This window comes from Thunnus thynnus, chromosome 17 (genome assembly GCF_963924715.1).
Source record: "Thunnus thynnus chromosome 17, fThuThy2.1, whole genome shotgun sequence".
Lineage (NCBI taxonomy): Eukaryota > Metazoa > Chordata > Actinopteri > Scombriformes > Scombridae > Thunnus > Thunnus thynnus.
Genome location: NC_089533.1, coordinates 27,179,758 through 27,190,012, shown reverse-complemented (window position 1 = coordinate 27,190,012; position 10,255 = coordinate 27,179,758). Strand labels below are relative to the sequence as shown.

The window sequence follows — 10,255 nt, the reverse complement described above, 5'->3', positions numbered from 1 at the left end:
CGCAAGACCGCCCTCCTATCAAACTGTACACCTACATTTGCTCAAACACGCGCACACTGCGCCAAAAAGCGTGAAGCCTTACATATGGTGGCTCGTATACAGGCTTGTAAGCCTGCACCCTCGCGCATTCCATTGTTTCATTCCTGTTTACTATTTTATTTTCCCTTTTTAATATTAAACACTCTGCTCCAAATGGACTATAGCACGTTTTCACTCCAGTTTCACTTTAGTTGTAGCTTTTCTAGAAAATATTAATTTCCAGTTGCTGAGAACGAGCAACATATATATTTTTCCTCTTCTATAGAATGCTATGAGCTTTAATACCTCCTCCTCCACACGCAAACCCTCAGGCGGTCTACCTCTCCTCCTCACATAAGATAATATTTGTGTCCAAATGCTGTAATTTTCGCAACACACCATCCGTACTATACTGGAGCATCTTGACACCCTCCTCCCCAATATTCACACACACATGTACACACATATGTGCCTTCACAATAACCCTTAAATCCCCTGAGCACTTGCAGTCCGATTTGAAATAAATGAATTTGTGTGCAGGGTGACACCGCGCACAATAAAATCCACCAAGGAATCCTTATTCTTTTTTTAGCCTCCTTTATCAGCCGGGGCCTTCTGCTGCTTCTGTGAATGGGCGCAGATTTTTTTTGTGAGGATGCCCACCCCCAACCTCCCCCCACCCCTCCGAAAAAGTTCACCGCCATTATTTTCTGGACAGGACAGAGGGGACGGCACCTCAAGAAAAATGCGAGAATTATACAAGAAAAAATCATTAATCACTTGTTCTTCTTTAAACACTTCTTCTCCTTCTTCTTCTCTATTGTCATCCGGCAGCCACACACAAGACCCCTTCTGCCAGGAGAGAGAGAGAGAAAGAGAGAGAGAGAGAGGGGGCAAGGAACAGAGAGACACAGGAAAAGAAAAAGAAGACGTCTTGGAAGACACTTGGAAGACACCCCCCCTCCTCCCTCCCTCCCTTCCTCACACATACACACACACACACACACACACACACACACACACACATAAACACTCATATACACTTCCCTCCCCTTCCCACCCATTCACAAGCTATTTTTACACCCCACAAGTATCCTACCATAAGAAAAAAAAGTTTTTCTTCCTCACTGGAAAGAAGAAAATCCCTGCAACAAACCAGTCAGAGAGCCCTCACAGCACAAGAAGAAAATGGTCCAGAAAGTCCTGAAAGTGATGGCGTCTAAGGTAAGAGGCCTGGGAATTTCATTTTGTCTCCCCTTTTCTGTCTTTGGCTCTCTTGCTCCTCTGTGTCTGACGGCTCGGTGGCGTTTTTATGGTTTTATTGCCCCCCTACGCATTTGGCGAGGTCAGGAAAAGGGGGCATGTATGGCCGTGGGGGCTTTGATTTTAGCTGCATGTTTGTGTTGGAAGGTGTGTGTGACTGTGTGTTTGCATGCAATGTATACAGTTACAGATGACGGGCTTGTGTTGTGCTGTTTTCTGTTTTCTCCAAAGTTTGTGCAACTGTTTCCGTCCCCCCTTTGCTGCGGTGGTGTCACTTCAGCGTCTGTTTGCCACTCATGAGGCCTGCCGCTTCTTCAGCATCTGTTGTGCGTAAAATGTGCTATCGTGTGTGGTTTTTTTACGCACGGGATTTATGTGGAATTTATAAGATTCAGCTTAAATGGATTATATGATGCAATTGCATTATGAGAGTAACGCAGTTGCATATTCAGGGTCGTATTACTCTAGGAAAATTCAGAAGGGGTCTGTATGACAGTATGGCGCACGTGAATAATTCCTGGTTCACCCAGAGCTTATTATGCATTTTGTCTTGGCTGTGTTTCTGTGGTTATAAAGTGTTGCTGTGGTTTAGGCCTGCAGCTTTTAATGAGATACAGTTGTGTGTGTGTGTGTGTGTTTGTGTGTGTGTGTGTGTGCGCGCGCGCGCGTGTGTTTTGTTGGCCAGGTGCAAACAGGCTACAGAGACTGCGGTGGGAATATGAATAATACGGCGCTCAATTGGAGAGAGGGGTGCAGTGGGAGGGGGAAGGTGAAAAAGAAAAATTAAAAGAAGTGAGCTGAGCGCTGGTTAATGGATACTCTCTCGGTTGCGCTCCAAAACAATTTACCTCGAAAACAAACGATTTTCAAGGCTTTCCAAATGAACTGCGAACGATCGCCGGTCGCCGTGCGCGCTCAGGCCTCCGGTATCTGCTGATCCGAGCAGTAGCAGCCGCAGGAAGCGCACTCACTCCTGTTTGACCCCCTCAGAAATCAATCTGCACGCGTTTAAAAATAAAAGGGCAGCGGTTCTGGTGGAGGGGCTCCGGCCTCTCATGGGGACTCAGGCCGTGCCGTGATGCGATGCGTGGAGAAGTAAGAGAAACAAATGGTAGAAATATAAGTGGCTGATATCGAAGGAAAGGCAGAGAGAGAGGGAGAGAGAGGTGGAGGAGGAAAAAAAATCGATGGTCATGCAGGGGCAGTGGAATGGCCAAGCTGCGGCCACAGAGGGTTCAACCAGAGGACACGTTTTTCTGACCGATGAGGTCCACTGGCTCTGAAGCCAGAGGCTGACCCGTGGTTAGTCCCCCACCCCACCCCCGCACACACACACCACTCCTACCCCCATCATTCCTGGTCCCCCTTGACCTCGCAAGGCTGTTGGACCCTCCGCTCCCTTGGACATTCCCAGACCTCCGGAGCCCCCGGGCCACTTAGTCATAACAGGCCGAGTTCAGGGCACTGTAACCCGGGGGCACGGCGGCGATATCTCCGCTCCCACACCCAAACAACCAGACAGACAGGATGACAAGTAAGCCAACCACCTAGGCAGGGGTCAGCTACAGGCCACTGCTCACTGTCAGTTAAATAAGGCTGGCTGAAAGGTAAAAATAAAAGATGAAATACGCCTCGCCCAAAATAAAATGTTTATGTTTTATCATTTTTAGAGTAGCTTTCTCCACCTTCGGTCAATATATCCCCCCAGCAGTGTTTCAAAGTTGGTCCTCTGTCTCAATCGAAAGCATTGGGCACTCATACAGATGTATAACTGTATGGTTTGGTATGAAACAATCAGCCAGGCTTGTTAGACGGGCTCAGAATGTGCAGCCTGATACTGGACAGTATTTGGACAGACTGGGAGCTTAGTGTAAACACAGCCTGCCCCTCCGGATTGCCTTGCTGAAAAGCTGCTGAGCAGCCCTTTTAACTTCCAAGCCAGTTCCAGCTCTGTTACCATGTTGTAGTTTATGTTTGGTCAAATTCAGGATAACAGCACTCATTTTGACAAGTTGATTCATAGTAGCAAAAGAATAACATAAAATACATCAGAATTGCGAAAGTTGTACTATCATAGTGCAATTCAGTTATTTACCAGCATTGGGCTGGTGGCTGCTGGTCATTTTCCAGCTGGGTAATCCGACCTGCAACGGGCAGGGATGGTGTGTGTGTGTGTTGGTTGGGTACTGATTAATCAAATCAATGGCATATGGGGGAAATACTGTAGGCCACTCTGGTTCCACTATGCCTTCATTGCAATAAAATATTTCCCATATAGCAGAGATTTCCCTCTGTATTTTCTGCTCTACATTTGACCAAGGTCTCATTAGACATGCAACATTTAATAGTACTGTCTATACAATCTCTGGTACCTTGCAAGACCCACTGATGGGTCCATGTTTACACTGACTTGCTGTGAAATAAAGCTCTGTTCAGATCCGTGTCAGTATCCAAAGACACCAGATCAAATTGAATTATGGGGAATTTTGTCTTAAAGGGGATTTAAATCAGTCTAATAATCATCTGTACCTCATCCAAATTCACACCAACAAATATTGTCATATCACATGCAGCACATGCCCTGATTGTGGCAATCCAGAAACGTCAATTGACTTTGGAAGTATTTAATATTCTGATTTTGATCTGCTGCTCTCAATGGTGCAAGCAGGATGTGGTTCAGTATTGCCTCAAGGACTCTTTAATGGGACACATGGCTGTTGATGGGATCACTCCTGTGACTTTTTGTTCTCTTAATTGTCCTCTTAAACTACTATCCCAATCCTTGATATATTACACTTATTAAAACATACTAAAGCAGCCACTCAGTGCTTTCTGTGTGTTGTGTAAGTTGCTGAAGGAAGAGCTCACCTGTAAGGCAGAAAGAAGAGCTGCATCAGACCTGTGGTGTTGCAATTTTACCAGCATGGTTATGTATTGCAGAAAGATGTAGAGCAGACAGATTGTTACATTTAATTAAACTTTGTCCAATAATACTGTATGTGCCAATCATGTGCCACAGATTTGTTTACAAAAAGACGCTACCTTGCGTCATCCAAACACAGCTCTCCTAGCTCTGTGTTTTTTTCAGAAAGGTCCACTTACAGCAAACAAGATGCTAATGATGATTCAATATCATCATTTGGCATATAGGGGTGTATATAATATGAAAGGTCAGAGGTCACAACACTTTGGGGATTATTAAAAATCCTAAGGAACCAGTGTAAATATGATACCTGAGTGCCAGGACCCACTTCAAGATAAATGTTACATAGCTGAGTACGTTTCCGTTTCCTAGCATTATTTTTACACTGAATATAATACACTTAAATATATAAATTGCATCAGTGTGTTATTTATCTTAATACTAGAAGTATTCAAATAACTTACAGTCTGTAGAATTTCAAAAGTATAATTCAAATAAGCCAATATTTGATTAAGCAATAAATAGTAACAGCATTAATTAATCTACCAAGCATTTAGTGCCAACTTTCAGGACTAAACCATTTTCTATTGCGTTTCATATTCTATATGTGCCACGGACATATTTCAACCACAGGTTTACAGGTTTACCTTTACATGTGATTCTGGTGAGGCAGGAATCATCACTGATGATGGAGAATGATGATAAAGGGAACCAAACAGATGTGGCTTTTTTATTGTGGTTCTGTTATTTGCCCTTGCATGTGTTATACTTTGTGTATTTGTTATTAAATGGGACATGGAAGGGTTTCCACAAAGTATTGAACTGATACAGATAGAAGAGAGCAGCTTCATTCAGCAGACTGAAGATAGAACAGATAACCAGCAGATAGATAGAACAATTCTCTAACACTCACTGAAAATACATGTTGTACAAACAAAACTCATCCTCATAATATTCTTTATGATGTGCCAACAAGCTAATCCTCCAGCACTGTCTTTTGTAATATGCTTTAACTGTAATTTTGCACTTTTGTAAAGTAACAGTGTTGCTGTGGAAACATATTGACTGAAGTTACAGTATATTATGTATGGTTAAAGCTGCCCTGTGGAGTTTTTGAAAGCTAGTGGTGCTGTAGAGCAAAGTGACGATGAGCAGCTTACTGTGTTGTTTGTATCTTGTATTATGTTGACATGTGTACAAGAACTAACACAACACACACACATACACACACACACGCGACATTGGCTGTTTGTTCAGATACCATTACAATGTGTTTACATCAAGAATGAAGTAATGTGGAATTCCCAGTGCAGTGCAGTGTATGATGTGGAGGTTTGGGTGGTCAAAGTGTTGAGGAACAGCGTGTGTTGTCATTTAGGTATGAGGTTATACATGTCTGCTACTGGCAGTAGAAATTGATAGCTGTAATGCTTGTAATAGCAGTGCACTAATCAAAGAGAAGAAGATGCAGGTTTCAAAGCAAAACTTCATATGTTTTCAGTGTGTTTATGCATTTTAGTGAGAAATCTTGCAGTCAGGTGACATGATGTTATAAATATGATATACCCAGGTAAATTAAAAGTTAGTATTGATGCTATAGCTTCACTCCTCAGCTTTATAAAGAAATGCTCTGCAGTAGTTTGTAAAGTTTCTCATCCTGAAACCTTGAATGGAGAAAATCTAATTTCTGCCCTGAGCTCACGCAGGTTCATTAAAAACACGCTTGTTAAATTAAAACTCCTGCTGCTCTGCCGCTGCATAAACGCCCGCTGAGCTCTCATTTAATGAAACCAGACTTTACTTTTTTGTGATTTTAAGTGTGTTTCTGCCTTTGCACATTGCTACACACTGTTGTTTTTTTTCTGCAGCTTTATTACTCGTCCTTGTGCTTCTCCCCATCCAAAAGGAGATTTGTTTTTGTAATCTCAGTGGTATTAGTAGTTAAATAACTGTAAAGTAAAAGCATGAAGCAGCAGGGGTCAGGCAGGCGGGTGAGATATGGTTCTCACTCTGACCTGCAGTTTATAGAGAAGCTGCTTCCAGCTTTACAGTCTGCTGTCACTGAGATGTTTGGAGGGTTTGAACCAGCTGATGGAGCTGATGTTTCAACGCCAGCTTAACACAGGAAGCTGCAAGCTTTCAGGGTTCACAAAAACACACACATGCACACACTCACTTACATGTACTGTGACATGCATGCTAAAACGACAAGCACCAAATATGTCTCCACGGTGTGTGTGTGGCACATACACACATACACACACACACACATAAAACTACAGTCACAACAACTCTCTCTCTCTCTCTCTCTCTCTCTCTCTCTCTCTCTCTCTCTCTGGCCCGGGGAGTCTCGCGGTGGTTTGCTAATTGCCAGACAAATCGCCTGCGCGGTTTTTCCCCCTCGCGCTTGTTGCAGCCGCGTTGCCCGAGAAATTTATTATTCTGGAGAGTGCGAGGAGCCGAGGAGGTCACGGTGCAGGCGCGCGGGCTGCAGGAGGAGGTCGTCACGAGAGATATATGGCTGCCAGGCTTTTACTACTGCACCGGCTGTGTGTGTGTGTGTGAAAGAGAGAGAGCCATTTAAAAGTAGACATGTATTAAATATTGAAAAGAGAGAGCCAAATAATGGTTGCCAAGTTGTAGCAGCCACATACACTATTTCTGTTTATCGGCCAGCCTGTTAAATGTTGTGGCATGGCGGTGATTCCGAGTGTAACGTTAGTCAATAGGTAATATCAATTATCAGCAGTTATTTCAAATGATTCAAACTGATTATATATTATGATATCGGAGTCTTCATGCAAACAAGAATTTAAAAATCCAAACTAAATCTCTTGGTGCTTCCCGCCAGCACTGCTTGTTCTTTTGTTAGCAATAGGAAGGAAGGAAGAAGAGTCTTTTAGTGGACTCTTGACTCACAACATCTTTACAAAACTATGAATTACTTTAAAAGTTTTTAACTGGTTTGATTGTTTATCGGAAAACAATTTTCTTTGTTATCGTTTTACATCAAATCAGCAGTTGTATCACAACCTGGCAACCCAAATACCCTGCATAGTGTATTAAAGCATCATAGGGCCTTTTAACTTGAACTGATTCAATAATAAATGAATTATTAATGATTAATAATGCACCTTGTAAGTTTCCTTTATTGCAAAGTGATAGTGCTGTTAGACAGCGTGGTATCAGCGATGCTGCATTTAGTGAATGGAGGCGAGCGGGCCTGCGGTGTGATGATCGTACCTCTGTTTGTTACAGCAGCGCTCATATCCGTTAGATGTGAGTGATAAATAGGCATCTGTGGCCTTTATGACTAATGTTGGGACATTAGGCCCGTACAGCAGCGTGTTGATAGTAAAATATTAAACGACCCCTCAGCCCCTCTTTACCTTTTACTTATCAATATCCTAATGACAAGGACGCGCTGACTGCTGTTATATCATATATAATAACATCCTGCGGACAGAAAATCTCAAATACACAAAGATTAGAATTCGGGTTTGACAAAATCAGCCTGTCGCATATCTTCACAGTTTACTAGAAGTGATTTTGTTGCTGGTCGTGTAGTGAGATCACAAATAGAAAGTAGAGGAACAAGAAATCCACAAAAAAAGCTTGATAATAAGCCTCAATAACGTAAAAACATCCTAAGGACCCAAAAGACGATGTAAAATTCCTTACTGTTAATACTGATACTCGCCAGTTATCCCTGTCCCCGCATATATGGACCATGATTTAAAACAGACATATATGTAGATGTTAAATATGTTGGCAAATGAAGCGCTTGTTGCAAAATGTTTTTAGCGTGCGTCCAGTTTACTGTCAGTTATTCTGTAAGACTGGAGCTGTAGCCTACATTCAAGATCACTCAGTACAGCCAACAGTTAATATTACCAGTAATCCAGAGGTACTTATCCATTAGTATTAAACCAAAACAAACAAAAGCATGTGGCTTAACTGTGTTACAAATTGTGATGGTTGTTCAGATCGTTATATTCTTATAATCCACGACTGGAAGCAGTGTGAATCACTCAATTAAAAGACCAACATGAGAAGTGTAATTGTAAGGTGTAATTGATCCACAGTGTACTGTAACTCAGCAGGATCTCTCCCAGGCTTTATAAAGTCCACAATGGCGAGACAGTTTGAACATTGCTCAAAAGTCATTGATCCTGTCATGTCTGACAACAAAACACTCACACAAGCCTATTAAACTGCGCTCTATCGCCTGTTTAGAGTACAGACGACGGCTTGCAAATATTACAATATCAAGGATCCTGGCTTTGTGCATGAATATATATATTTACCTTTTAATTACTCAAATGTTATTTATAGGTTATTGATTTATTCTTTACTTAACAGATAAAAAGAGAACAATAATAATGGAGGGGGGTTATGGGATTCCACCGGCCAAGCTACACCGCCCGGGAGACCGGCCGGGGATGTCTCTGGTGCAATCCCATAACTGGGGAGGGGAAGACCTCACGTCTCGCGCAGCAGAAGAATATATTTCAAAAACCGGTTGTGCGCGTGCTGCCGTCTCGAGACAGATTTACGAGCCGCAGTAAAAGGCGAGATGTCGGGGCTTGGTAAATCAATCTCTCTCTTCTCTTACTGTCTCTGTCTCTCTTTCTCTTTCGAATCAGTCTATAATAATAATAATAATAATAATAATAATAATAATAATAATAATAATAATAATAATGCATTATTAATAAAACATCTCTACTGATCTAATATATAACCTCTTAAACAGGCCTTGGACACTTTTATTTTATGGCCATTCTACATCTTAACAAAGAGACATTTTCAGTTTCTCTCTTTTTATTCAAAGCCTAGTTAATCATTAACGAGGAGGAAGAATCTACCTGTCTTAATCCATCACGGACCAAGAGACCCCCACGATCCCAAAGAACTCTAACATCACTTCTATTATTGGCTCTTACTATTATTTTGCACTTAGATAAGAAATGTTCAAATAACCATTAGAATAACCTGTAAGCCATACTTTAATGCTGACTTCCTGTATACAGTATCTGCTTGTATTTTGTGGTTATACTATGTATTAGTTGGTTACATTGAGAGAGTGTTGTCAAGCTACTTAAAATATCTCTGTCGTTTTGTTTTCATGATATTAAAATACTGAAGTGCAAACAAATGATTTAAAGTGGTGTAGCCATGTCACTAAGACGTCCCTGTTTGTTTACTCAGATGCAGCTATGGCGGCAGTCTAATGTCACTAAATGCATGTTTATAATGGTTCATCTTCAGCGTTATAACACTACAGTTGACTCTAGCAGCCCCCCCGCCCATCATAATTCAGATATTCCGGCTATTGAAATGGTTTTCTGTGTGTAATAGCTTTATATGCGGCTGTGCCAAGTTTACAGAGCTGATTCCTATTGCTGTTGTCAGGCCGGCCCAGGTCTCTGCTGCTACTTATCTTTGCTGTTGTTTCACACTGTGATTGCTATAATTTATGGCCGTCATTACAGACGCCATCATCACCACCGCAAATGTTTGATTTCAATCTTGTTGTGGGTAAAATCTCATGGAACCGCCGCGGTGCTTGGAATGCAAGTTTAAAGGACTTCATCTGTGCGTTGTTAGTGCGTCAAAAAAAAGTGGAATAAATAAATTACCACCCAACTGTTTCACCGATAATAGGTTCAGAACTACATTTGTTTCCTTCTTCCTAATTGTTTTTATGCCTTTGTCATCTTGCAGATTATATTTTTAGTAACAAACAATCCAAACTGGCCGATTGCGTTTCTGCTCTGATCTCACCAGAAAGTAGTTCTGGCTAATCGCATTAGATATTAACCATCTTTTATTTGTCACTACTTCTCTCTGTCTCCCTTTCTGGCGTCCCACTTCTTTAAAAATTAGCTGGATAAAATACAAAACAATATTGGTTAAGTTTGAATTGACACTCCTGGTAGAAATGAAGTCTATGTAGGCTATGCGGAGGAGACAGGTAGTGTGGCGGAGAGGCGGCGGTGCTGTGTTCCTCTGAGGAGCAGCAACGTGTCTTCAGGCCCATTGTTTGAC

General features: G+C 41.9%; 1 protein-coding gene across 8 annotated transcripts in view; it reads left to right on the top strand.

The window, feature by feature from the left end:
- Window positions 1–10,255, top strand: part of hoxb3a (homeobox B3a) — a 95,196-nt gene that overhangs the window by 49,856 nt on the left and 35,085 nt on the right. For 7 of the 8 annotated variants that reach the window (XM_067570336.1, XM_067570332.1, XM_067570333.1 and 4 more), the window contains one exon: window positions 853–1,242. The exons of the other annotated variant lie outside the window; for it this stretch is intronic. The gene's annotated coding sequence lies outside the window, so the exon portion shown is untranslated. The remainder of the gene's footprint in view (window positions 1–852; window positions 1,243–10,255) is intronic. 8 annotated transcript variants of the gene reach the window in all.